Here is a 13,301-nt window from a genome sequence, read left to right as displayed (position 1 = left end):
TAATGGCGTGTTCTGGATAACTCGTTCTAGCGTGCATAACAAGTAGAACATGGCACAAAATTAATTGAAAATTTTATAATTTCATAATTATCGCATGATAAAATAAAGCGAATATTGATACCGATATTTTTATTGTTTGAATATGTAATCTTGGTCGTTTGGTGCAATATTTCGATGTGAATACGCGGACTTTTATTGAGCAGTAAATTTAATATATCCGGTATGGGAGTTCAAAAGCGGGGCCATAGGTTCTATTATTAAACAAATACGAGAGAAATTTATTTTCGATATATTTTTTTTTGCTTTTCGTTGAATGGATAAATACCTCGAATATCGCAGTAATAGGACGAATTTAAATTTTTGTGCAGCTATTTCGAGAATTCATCGAATGTTAATGAAACTATCAAAACGACGAAATCAACAAACAAAAATTAATTGGAAACGTGGTTTATTTATAAAAAAAAATTCGAGTTTTGTCACATAATAGAAACTCTAAAAATGTTTCTGTTAATATCAATACAACCAAAAATCATTTTTTCATTCCCAAAAAGCTTCTTATGATTTTTTGATAATAATTTTTGATAATTTGATGACCAGTTTCAAACTGAAATAACTTTTGAATGTCTACCATTCGTCAATTTTCTGTAGGTGCCTTCCCCATTTTGGAGCTCTTCAATTTCAGCAATGGGGAATAACGCTAATGAGTGTTTTCTTCCTACACTTTGATGCTTGCTCTGGGGTGCACGGACAAAAGAAATTAATTTAAAACACAAGGAGTTTGTAGTGTCGTCTGTTGTGATCACTTCTGTTTTTTGTTCAACTCCCTATTATTGTTAACACCAAAGTTACAAGCTCTAAAGGATAACGCAGCTTCTTCGGCAGCACCATCAGAAATTAAACCAAACCATGGAAATTGACGAGAACATTTCAGTGACGTTTAGTGTTGTTAACGTCGTTGACTGTTGATAGACAAGAAAAATGCCTTTAAGTTCTGCAGTAGTTGCTCAGGTAGTGGCTATGGTGGAAGATGGATGCAGCACTCGTTATGCTGCTTGTGTTCTTGATGCGATACATTTGTCGCATTGAAAATGCTACAATTGTTGTTAAAGAACTCGTTCTAGATATATTAGATAACTATTAAAGATAATTTTATTTACTATATAATGAAGAAATAAAATGATTTTAAAACACACTCAACGTTATCGATTTTAATCAATCTAATTATGTTTTGACAGATTAAATTAAATTTCTGTTCTGCAAGATTTTTCTAAATAAAGTTTTTAGTGTGATGTGAGGTACCACATTGTTATCGTACTCTGTGCGCAGTGGATGGGCGATCGCGTTACTTAAGCGAGTTTGAGCGAGGAATGTTTGTGGGTATGCACATTGAGGGTGTATCGTTCTGTGAAATTGCGCGTCGTCTCGAGCGGTCGTTATCGGCAGTGCAACGGGCATGGCGAGAATGGTCTGAGGTAGGACATAGGTACCTTGAGCCGCGGCCGGGACGACCCTGCTCGTCACCAGCACACGAGGATCGCGCTCTTGTGCTCAGCGCTTTAGCGCCGTGTGTGTCCTCCTCAAGGCAACTTGGAGCTGTTTGGCCACCGGCAGGGGAAGGCGCACTCACTACGCGAACTGTACGATGGCGTTTGGTAGATAGTGGATTGCGCGCGTCGTGCGATACAGCGGATTCCAGTAACACTCGAGCACCGCAGCATACGTCACGAGTGGGTCGACACTAGGCATTAGTAGGTTGCCGAGTAGAGGGACATTTTGTTTTCCGACGAATCAAGATTCGAATTGAGCACCGGTGATGCGCGAATTTTAGTTAGTCGGACCCGTGGTGATCGTCTACTCGAGCAGTGTGTGCAAGGACGCCCTATCCACCGACAACCGAGCATTATGGTATGGGGTGTGATTACATATGGTGGACGTACACGTCTGCTGCGTGTATAGCAGACCATGACGGGTCAACGATACGTAGATGAGGTGCTACGGTCCGTTGTGCTTCCCTACGTTCGGCGGCTCCCAGGTCTGCTATACATGCACGACAACGTACGACAGCACATCGGGTGTGTTGTACAGACCTTTGTGGAAGAGCACCGTATACGAATGCTTCCATGGCTAGCTCGGTTTCCGCATCTGAATCCGATCGAACATGTTTGGGACATGACTGGTCGGAGACTTCTACGTTATCGGGCATCCTCGGCTAACGTTGAGGAGCTATGGAGGCGAGTTGAGGTGGCATGGTTGGCCATCCCTCTCGCTACAATACAGCGACTTATAGACTCCATGCCACGTCGTGTAGCGATGGTACGCGAAGCTCACGGGGGATACTCTCGCTATTGATGTTTCTCCTCCCAGCAGAGTTGTACCGCTCTCCATGTGAGAGTAAGTTACACTACTTTAGTACTACTTCCATACCAAATTTTATCGCGCTAGACACACGCGTTCAGATTATACATGGTGTGCTCGTGAATTATTTCCAACAGTGTAAAATAGCTCAAAATCCTAAGTTTGGAGCCGAAGTTCTGTTTACCGATGAAGCATCTTTCTCGAAGGATGGTATTTTTCTCGCCAACCTTCTTGAAGGTGAAGCACCACATCGACTCCGCTGCAGCACGTAGAATCTTGATTAGGACAGAACAAGCACTACTACGAGAAAGAATCCACAAGACTTTCAATGATCTACAGAAAATACGTGAGAGGTTACTACAACTCCACCTCTCACTTTCCAATTTTATGTCCGGAGAAGACTGGGATAAAGTAGACAGACTAACAATGGAGAAGGCTGATCGTGAATTCCAGAAGACCCGTGACGCGCACATCAAGAAGTTTGAATCCCTGGAACGTCGGATACAAATGAAGAAAAGTAATAGTTTACCAATCGTCATTAACAAATCGAGTATCCCACTAACAAAAGATGAAACCACTGGGCTCGCCAAAGGATTGAACTACGCAGTCGTCCCGAAGAAGGTTCCGAAAGAGGAAATCATCTGCCAGGTGGAAGCGGCTGTTCGAAGGATGCCCTAAAAAAAACACTAAAGATCTAAGAGTTAGAGTTAGAAGAGATCTAACAAGAAGTTGCGAGAGTACTGAAGTCAGCAAAACCACCGAAATCCAACTTGACGATTGGTGAAAAGAAGGCACTCCGGTCTATTAAAGAAAAATCAGAAATCGTCGTGTTACCAGCAGACAAGGGGAATGCCACCGTTGTTATGGACCAGAAAGAACTTGACGACAAAGTGATGAACCTCCTGAACCCAGGCACCTACAGGAAGATCAAGAAGGACCAAACAGACAGAATCGTAAGGAAAATGAAGGACCTGATAAAATCCACAGGAATTCCAGCAGAAAGGATTGTTTGTGCAGGCGCCGGTACCACCAAGAACTTATGGACTACCGAAGATTCATAAACCAGACGCCCCCCTCCGCCCTATCGTCGCTTTGTCGCGCCATTCAAAGATTTCGGCAGACTAGCACCTTCATCAGGCGACCTGGGTCAGGAAGAAGACGCACAACCCCGTAAGGATCGATATATTGTAACGACCGTGTTAAGAAATCAACACATACCACAGTAGTTGAGATAAGAAATCGTCTGGAGCAAGCGCGTCGGGTGAACGTGATCACAGAGATCAACAACTGGACCACAGTTGCTTCGAGAACATCGTGTTGCTCAATTACAATTTGCACGAGATCATGTTCAGTGGGCTAATGCAGAGGGACGAAACGTACTATTCTCAGACGATCGAGGTCAGCTTGTACTCTCCAGATCTTCCGAGAACCCCAAGAAAAGTAAAGGCCAGGAAAGTTCCAAAAGTAAGGTTAAGGGCAAAACTACCGCTCCCAAATCGATAACTGTCAAAAAGTAATGGCAGGAATAAGCTGCATACAAGCCAAAACTCAGCATATTAGTTCCATCACACATATTGCGCTGCTACAAAGCCACATACCGGGTGTCCCATTAAGGATATGGAACGGCTGCATCTCAACAACGATAAGGCGAAGAGTTGTGTCAAAATGGGCTACACGTTGCCAGTTTTCCGTAATCGCTTAGCCAATCTTAAAAACACGTCTTCAGAATATTGTCTTTCTTTGTGGTAACTGCATTGCATATTCTCGCCATGCAATTGCATCATATTCGAAACATTGAAAATAAATCCATAACATACCATATCCTTCTGCGTTAGTAAATGACATGATTACAGTTAACACATGGGAGAACTCAAAGGTAGCCAAAACTTCCAGGACACAGTCAGGCGAAGATTAAAAATCAATTTAAACGAATTTATTTGAAAATTAAAAACTAATAAGATGTAACTAATGGATTGAATGGAGAAGATAAAGGAAGTTTTCTTTAATTACCGTAGGGTTTGTGTTCAATTAACCTACAATTTCGCTAATCTAAGAAAGCCTGGGCGGAATTTAATAAGGCAGAATTTTAATAAGGAACATCACGAACTTTTTAAAAACTTCCCCGCGTTTCCAGAAAAATAGGTTAATTATAAAGTCGAGGTTCTGATAAAGCTCAACTCGCCTCACTACCAATTCAAAGGGTCTTAATTGAATTCCGATCCCGTTTGGAATTAATATTGGTTATCTAAATCTAGATATCCAGCGTTAAGGTATCCGGTTTAGAGACAATAATAACGCGTACTGCACCACTGCATTATCTAAACCGTTTTCCTAGAGAATTTATGTGGTAAAGGCAACCTCGCCGGTTTACCACGCGCCTTCAGGCGTTTCGAGATTTATAACGGTTAAACTCGGTTTTAAACTCCGCGGGCGGTTTTACTTTTGAGCTTCTCTCCTCTTTCCCCTCGTATTTGCGGAACAGATAAGGTGAAGAAAAGTCTCTCTCTCTCCCCACCCTATGAGGTGTCTTTTCTTTGAAGTCGCGAATTTATTGCAACGGAGAAAACTCGAAAAAGGAAAATAATATATCCCGAGCGAGAATAAGAAAGAGATGAACACAGCAAAAAAAATGCGGATGCGATGCGACGGCACTTGGAGAATTTCTGTGCACACAATGGAACTTCCTTGTTAAGGGGTAGTATCTCGTTGAAAAATGTACCAACCGTGAACTAACACTGAACAAACCATGATGATCTTTATTGTTAAAGCTAAAATAAATTAAAAAAAAGGAACGTGATTTTAATTATAGTGGTATTTATATTACAAGTGGGCTAGAAACATAATTACTGTACTAGTGTAATCACTGAAGAAGAATTGTAATCACACGAGTACTGTAATTATGCTCTAGCCCACGTGTGATATACAACATTTTATCTACCACTGCTAAAAATTACAGTTAATTTGATGTTTATACCAAATAGTCTTATAATAGCACTTTTTCTTTTGTATTCTTGCTCGTTTCAATAAATTAAATTTGTTCTAATTGGGCTAAAAATGCGTTACGTAATGAAACTAGTGTGGTAATGAACTTCATTATGTAACTCAAATCACTTCAAATGATGACTTATCCAAGCAGTCGTAGATAAAAGAATTTACAACTTCTTATTCGATTTAAGTAACTGACATTGACATTGTCATTTTTGGCTGTCATTCAATTATGTCAATTTACCTAATTTACAAAATCACTAAAATAATTTTTTTTTGTTGTTAGTTGATGCTTAAAATGGTGGAAACAACGATGTTTGTGACGTTTGGGAAAAATCACGTGTGTGTGCGAATTCTTCGGGCCAGACAATCCCTGGTTTGTGTAAACAAGTAAAAACCTGGGGGGTTGGGATGCAGGATCTGTGGCGCCATCAGTAAAATATGGCTGATGTTGCAGACTTCACCCCCGCGAAAGTTTTAACGTTGGGGGTCAATAAACGGTCGTTCCATACGAAACTGGGGCCAAATCCTCCCCATACTTTCTTTTATAGACGTCGTTTCGATCGCTCTGTCGGTATTTGTGCTCGAATGGAACGGTTTGATCCACTTTTGGTGTCGTTTAAATGTTTACAACAACGAAGTATAATAATACAGTTGATGTTTCTATACAATTTTGTTTTTAGAGTATCGATTTAACAATAAAATAGTCGTTGGTAATGATGATGGTTAAAATTTGATTACAAAAAGTATTTACATTCAAAAAAGGGATGTTTTACGTTCACTTTAATGATTGCGTTCTTTGATATAAAATAACGACGCCGCATCGTTAGATTCTCATTAAGCTTAGAGAAACGATCTTTTATTACCACTCCTTTATATTTCGTTGCTTTAGAAAACACTTTTGATCTCGTCGCTCTTTAACTGACACATAGACAATTACTCATTTAGACATTTTGGCAAGCACGTTCACCACACCAGAGAGCCAAATTAGTAGAGATTCGCCAGACGGGAAACCCATAAACGTTTCACGTTTCTCGTCCAAATGCGAAATTGGACATCCATTTAAAACGGAATTAAGTTCGGTTTTTCATTAAGCCGTACGCTATTTCAGGGGATAGCAAATTCATCCCATAACACGAAATTTCTCTCTTTCCCACACGAGCACACACCCTCTTTCTGTTTCCATTTCTACTAGTCGTTATACGATTTACGTTGCGTTTCCAGACCGGGTTTAGTTAACTTATACGGGTCAATAAATTCGGCAGTAAAAGTGCATCGCAATACGGACATTCGCCAAACGAACGTAAAAACTTGCGAAAACATGAGCGCGAGATTACTGTCTCGTTTGGACTTGAACAATGAAATTGGCACAAAACACAACTTGGTTCATTGTTGAGTAACTTAGAGTTTTATGAAGATGAAGGTCTTAGGATTTAAGTTTGATTTAAATTGAAAAATTCCAGTCCTATAGATCTCGTTGTTATGATTTTTGGAAAACACTCTATATGTATAACAATGCTAGTTTAGTAGTCTTTGAAGAAGTGAAGATCTTTGATATAAAATGTTTTATGCTCTTTATTCCAGAATAACAGAAGTCAATTTAGAAGCCAGCTTATTATTTAAATGATAGCTTAAAGAGTCAGATGTCATCCGCATAAATATGATGATAAGAAGCCAAATAGTGAATCAAAACGACGGAAGTCGAGATGTTGTCATCCAAACCAGACCAGTTGATTTCTCGACAGTTCTGTTAAAAAAAACCATTAAATGCTAATGAATCAGTTAGAGCTGTAAGTTTAAATAGTCAACGTCATATCACTACAACATTCGGTGTATCTCAGTATCCAACCTCAGTGTCCAACCTCAGTATTATTAGTTAGTGTTAGTGGACGTACAATTACAAGAAGAATTTCAGAAAGAGATCTAAGTATATTTAGACCGGCTAGTGTTCCTGAACTTACCATAGAAGACACTATAGAGCTAATCTTCGTTTTTCTAAAGAATATGTTTTTTTGGGTTAAGATGGGTACTAAACTTGTTGTCTTCCACAAAGCATTTTCCAAGTTTTGTTCCACTAACTGCTGCTCCAAAATCACGGATCCAAAGGCATTGTAATTGCTAAATTGTCCAAGAAAGGACATTAGGTTAATGTGCGCCGATTGTAATATTGCCTTATGTATCCATCCATGGATGCATATTCAAATTCCATGCTCATGAAATATTGATCTATTAGATAAAACTTGTACTTTTGCAAAAATTCAAACTCTGGTTCATCATCAATCAATATTCAAACTTCATCTGGCCATGGTAAGTTTCACACAGTCTAGATTTAAACCATTAAACATATTTGGAGCAACTTTACGACCTATTCGGGCAAGTGCATTAACATTTACGATCATAGGAAAGTTTAGCATAACTGTGATAGAAGAGAAGATATTACTTGTCTATGAGATCCAGCGTGCTCCAACTGGGGACATGACTTGAGGCGTATCGATTGTTAAGACGATCTGCGCGTGACGTTGACTTAAAAGCTTATTTATGTTACCTCGATTAGTAATGAGGATAGGGATCTTAGGTGTAACCGAAATTGGACTAAAATACGCTTCAAGTGGACATCGTCGCATATTGATTAGATTTACCAAAATTACTTGAGACTGTGGTTTTAACTAACTATATTATTGCAGGAGTTCCGATAACTTTTCAAGCTATCAAGGCATATAATTTTTTACTTGTTGTAGTTCTAAGTTTTTCTGTCGAAATATTATATTCATGCTCGTATTTATGTTGACAAAAAAGATGTTCCTCATCTTGTAATCAATAGCATGCAATCTGACTTGCACCTTGCCCATTATTATTATTATTAAAACTTCTTTGGTTTTGTTTTGCGACGGAGTTATCATACTCTTCACTTGTCTGTGACCTGAAAGTTCTTTCCAGCGTAAGGCTACCTTTGAGACCTCTCAATTGTTGATTATTTGTTTGAAGTGGCTTTTTAGTAGTCCACAGCCAGGTTGGGGTCCTATGCAGGGCGTGTTCGCTGCTTCTTTAGCCAGCTTGTCCGCCTTCTCTTTACCCTCAATGTTGCTGTGACCTGGAACCCACCATAGGGTAACATCTCACTGAGTGTTCATCAAGTCATCAACTACCAGGCACCATAATAGAGGTGATAGCGCCTTTATAGTCAGCGACTCGCCTCCCAGACTGGCTATCATCTGCCGACTTTTCAACATGGCTATACACTATTTGATTATCGATGGATGTATATCTTTTACGTTTAGAGCCTTCTCTATGGATTCAGAGGAGGTGTTATCAAACAGCCATAATTTTACAACTCCAATGATTAAGATCTCATCTTTTCTTCCATACCCCCAAATTTAGTTAGTAGTTAATGTGATGAAATCTAAAGTCATGATGAAAATTGCAATAAATTAGATTTTATTATTTTAATTCGTAACACTTTAGCTTCTAGATTAAAGTGAATTAATTCTTTGACCTCTTTCAAAAGTACCTGACCGGAAACGGTCCGTAGATTTATGCGTTTCTCAAAACTAGACCGCAGAGATTATGCGTCATCGTAGCAAGAGCTAACAGTTCAGGTTCTCTCCTACACTCAAAAAGCCCACCTCCGGCGTTTATAAATCATAAAATATGACTGCGGATTATCGACCACGGCCCATATATCAAATCCGGCGCGATGATGCTGCGGATCCTGTGTCCAGTTTTCCCGAATACATTAACATACATCATCGTTGTGACGTTTAGAATATTGCGCACGGATTTTTGACTTATGACGCTCGTATATATTTTTACTTGAAAAATTCTAGGTCGCTTAAATTGAAAGGTTTTAATAAATTCGAATTCGTTTTTAAACCAGAATTAAAACCGCGTTTCATAAAAATTTTTATTATCGGGATGCTTGTAAACAGGATAGTCAACTTTTATTGTCCTCGTCTGGCGCCGAAGGATAATAAATGACGTCGTCGTTGGTTTGGTTTGGTTTGGTCAGGGTCGATACCCCCTCGCTCCCCCAAAACTCCCAAAGGATACTTCCAGCTCCCGTCTGTCGTAAAAATGGAGATTGATTTATCTGCCGCTTCTTGAAGAGGGATGACATCTTTTATTTGTTGCATACGTCCAATTACACGATTTTGAGTCAGCAATATTTCATGAAAGTTTAATATTTACATTTTGTATTTTACCGTAATATAAGCCGACAATGTGAGACATGCTTTGCCTAATTAGCAAAAAATAACCACGTGTGCTCCACGTAAGCCCCGCTTGCGAAAGGGGTGTTTCATTAAAATTTAATAGAGAAATGGTCCTGGTGGACTTTGAACTGAAACTCCTCGAAGCAGAAAGCTCCAGCGCCTAGCTTATTATGGGGTGCTCATTAAAGCTACAGCAATTCTTGTTCTATATTCCTTTTTTATATATGTTTTGGTATACACTGTCGTAATGAGAGTATTAAGTAAAACGAAATTTCTAATTTTCTTTATGAGAATATACAAAAATTACAATTCATTTTTTTTAAGTTTAGAGTACGAAGGAAAATATGGATTGTGTTCCTCTAATGGACAGAAAAACTAATATTGGAATCGCGTCCATTTTAGAGTAGCTACATTTCAAATTTAAAGTCCATATTCAGGTCTGGACGTCCATAAATCACAATGACTACCTACATAACAGTCGGAAAAGTGTACTAAAACGAACGAGGCTTCATGATTCGAAACGTAAATGTTTCGATGTTTTGACGTACACTTAAAAAATGCCAAAACAAAAATAGCTAACATTATTTGTTGGCTAATAATACCAAAATTGTTGTTTCAATAACTAATAGACGTTTTAGTGCTAATGTTGGGATTAAGTGGTATTTATCGATATACGGAAACTAATTGTTATAACCGGGTTTTCAATTTGGACATTCAGCCGTAACGTTTCGAACAATTAAGCGGCTCTTGTTGTTGTTTGCCAGAGGCGGTGGTGATGGCGAGGTTTGCCGCTTGATTCGATAATGTTTGAGTCAATATGCGTAAAGTATTCATTGTGGAACGCGGGGAAAAGTCGCATGCAAGTGCGCTTAATTGGTTGTAACACATGATGTGAATGTAACAGTTGGCAACGGTACCCCGAAGCTTAATCCGCTTAACAATAAACCGTAAATTTAATGACACCGCGGCATTCAAATGCGGACGGCAACGTGCCCGTTTTACCGAGACAAATATTTTCGACTATAAAACCTGGATGCTCCCGTACATACAATCTGGACTTTACGTTAGGAAATTTCCGGGCTTCGAGTCATAAATATGCACTTCTGAATCTCTGGATTAGCCTCGGCTGGCGGGTTGTGTACGAGCAAGCAGGACCGTAATGTCGTCATTTACTATTTATGAGGTGCACGGCCGCTAGTAAAGCACATCTTACTTTAGGATATATGGACTTAACTTACATGAATATTTCTAAATTAAAAAATATTAAAGTTAACTTTATTAAAATAATAAATAAATAACACAAAATGTAGCAACTATCAGCCAAAAAAGATTGATTCAATTTGATGTTGTGTAATTTGATAACAATATCATTTTTTTATGCCCTACAGAAGCAAATGTGGAAACGGTCAGACAACAGAGATGTAAACGTGGTAGAAACTAATAAAATAGAGGAAAATACATAACAGAAAGAATGAATGTATACATAAATAGACAAGATAGACAATAGACGATGTCTAGGATGACCAAGGAAAAGATGGAGCGACAATTTGCGCACAGAGTAGAGGCATCATTGACAAAGAACAAGATTTAAACCTGAGTGGAGAAAGAAGATCTCCAAAAAATATCGTCTTTTAATTTCCCTAAAAAATAAACAAATAAAATTTAATGATGGTAAATAATGATTAAACGTTTTAAAATTAATAAAATTAATCGACTTACTGTGTTTTTAATGTAGCAAATCATCCAGTTTAACTTAAATTTAGTTTTCAATTGACAGGAAAAAGTTAGGTTATGTTGATATTTTACCGATTAATTGGGAAGAAAAAATCACCTCACAGAACGTATAATCATATGAAATAATCACTTTGGTTGTTTAAAAACGTATTCTGATGTATGCTTTGCTTCAAATAAACTTACTTCTTCGAAAAATATAGTAATTATCCCAAGAAACGTAATTGCAGGATTTAAATGTCAAACGTACTATTTAATATTTTTACCGCTAGATGGGGTGAATACTGATTTAAAAAGATTCTTTAAACACTTTAAAATAAAAGTATTTTAACTTTAAATCGTATTTCGATTTATACTTTGTTTTAATTAAACTACCTTTTTCGTGAAATTCTATAACTTTAGAAATAAATGTTTAATTGATTTAAATGTTAAATATTTAATACGGGTGGTTACCGCTAGATGGAGCGATAAAAATTATATGACGAAATTTTTTTAAATAATAAGTGATTAATTTAATTCAATTTAAAATCATTAATATTAAGTACTTTGAGTGTTCAAAAACGTATTTTGATTCATTAAATTAATAAAAACTTCTAAATAGAAGAACGCTTTTGAAACGTCAAAAATTTGATTTAATTTAATTGATTACCGTTAGAGATGTCAACGTGGTAGAAACGAATAAAATAGAGGAAAATACTTGGATAAAGTATCTAACAGAAGTGTTTAAAGTCGACAACATACAGGAAGGCAAACCAAATAACATCACAATAAACGACGACATTACAATATCACCAGAAAATGTTAAAGAAACGCTAAGTAAACTTAAAAACCAAAAATCACCAGTTCAAGACAAGATCCCAAATGGCTTTAAGCCTGAGTGGAGAAAGAAGATCTCCAAAAATGCCATCTTTTAATTTTAGGTGTTTCCTTAAAAAATAAACAAATAAAATTTAATGATGGTAAATAATGACTAAACGTTTTAAAATTAATAAAATTAATCGACTTACTGTGTTTTTAATGTAGCAAATCATCCAGATTAACTTAAATTTAGTTTTCAATTGACAGGAAAAAGTTAGGTTATGTTGATATTTTACCGATTAATTGGGAAGAAAAAATCACTTCACGGAACGTATAATCATATGAAATAATCACGTTGGTTGTTTAAAAACGCATTCTGATGTATACTTTGCTTCAAATAAACTTACTTCTTTGAAAAATGTAATGATTATCACAAGAAACGTAATTGCAGGATTTAAATGTCAAACGTACTATTTAATATTTTTACCGCTAGATGGGGTGAATACTGATTTAAAAAGATTCTTTAAACACTTTAAAATAAAAGTATTTTAACTTTAAATCGTATTTCGATTTATACTTTGTTTTAATTAAACTACCTTTTTCGTGAAATTCTATAACTTTAGAAATAAATGTTTAATTGATTTAAATGTTAAATATTTAATACGGGTGGTTACCGCTAGATGGAGCGATAAAAATTATATGACGAAAATTTTTTAAATAATAAGTGATTAATTTAATTCAATTTAAAATCATTAATATTAAGTACTTTGAGTGTTCAAAAACGTATTTTGATTCATTAAATTAATAAAAACTTCTAAATAGAAGAACGCTTTTGAAACGTCAAAAATTTGATTTAATTTAAGTGATTACTGTTAGAAATGTCAACGTGGTAGAAACGAATAAAATAGAGGAAAATACTTGGATAAAGTATCTAACAGAAGTGTTTAAAGTCGACAGCATACAGGAAGGCAAACCAAATAACATCACAATAAACGACGACATTACAATATCACCAGAAAATGTTAAAGAAACGCTAAGTAAATTTAAAAACCAAAAATCACCAGTTCAAGACAAGATCCCAAATGGCTTTAAGCCTGAGTGGAGAAAGAAGATCTCCAAAAATGCCATCTTTTAATTTTAGGTGTTTCCTTAAAAAATAAACAAATAAAATTTAATGATGGTAAATAATGACTAAACGTTTTAAAATTAATAAAATTAATCGAC

At 36.8% G+C, this 13,301-nt stretch overlaps 1 protein-coding gene across 3 annotated transcripts in view; it reads right to left on the bottom strand.

Annotated features, from left to right (window-relative positions):
• LOC111426706 (fasciclin-3-like) overlaps positions 1 to 13,301 on the bottom strand; it is a 78,799-nt gene that overhangs the window by 12,561 nt on the left and 52,937 nt on the right. Inside the window, exon 1 of one of the 3 annotated variants that reach the window (XM_071195756.1) lies at positions 12,287 to 12,529. The exons of 1 other annotated variant lie outside the window; for it this stretch is intronic. The gene's annotated coding sequence lies outside the window, so the exon portion shown is untranslated. Of the gene's footprint in view, positions 1 to 11,267; positions 11,512 to 12,286; positions 12,530 to 13,301 lie in introns of those variants that run through there. One more of the 3 variants, XM_023061358.2, reaches the window with a different exon arrangement.

Source organism: Onthophagus taurus, chromosome 5, assembly GCF_036711975.1.
Source record: "Onthophagus taurus isolate NC chromosome 5, IU_Otau_3.0, whole genome shotgun sequence".
Lineage (NCBI taxonomy): Eukaryota > Metazoa > Arthropoda > Insecta > Coleoptera > Scarabaeidae > Onthophagus > Onthophagus taurus.
This window is presented reverse-complemented; position numbering and strand designations above follow the sequence as displayed.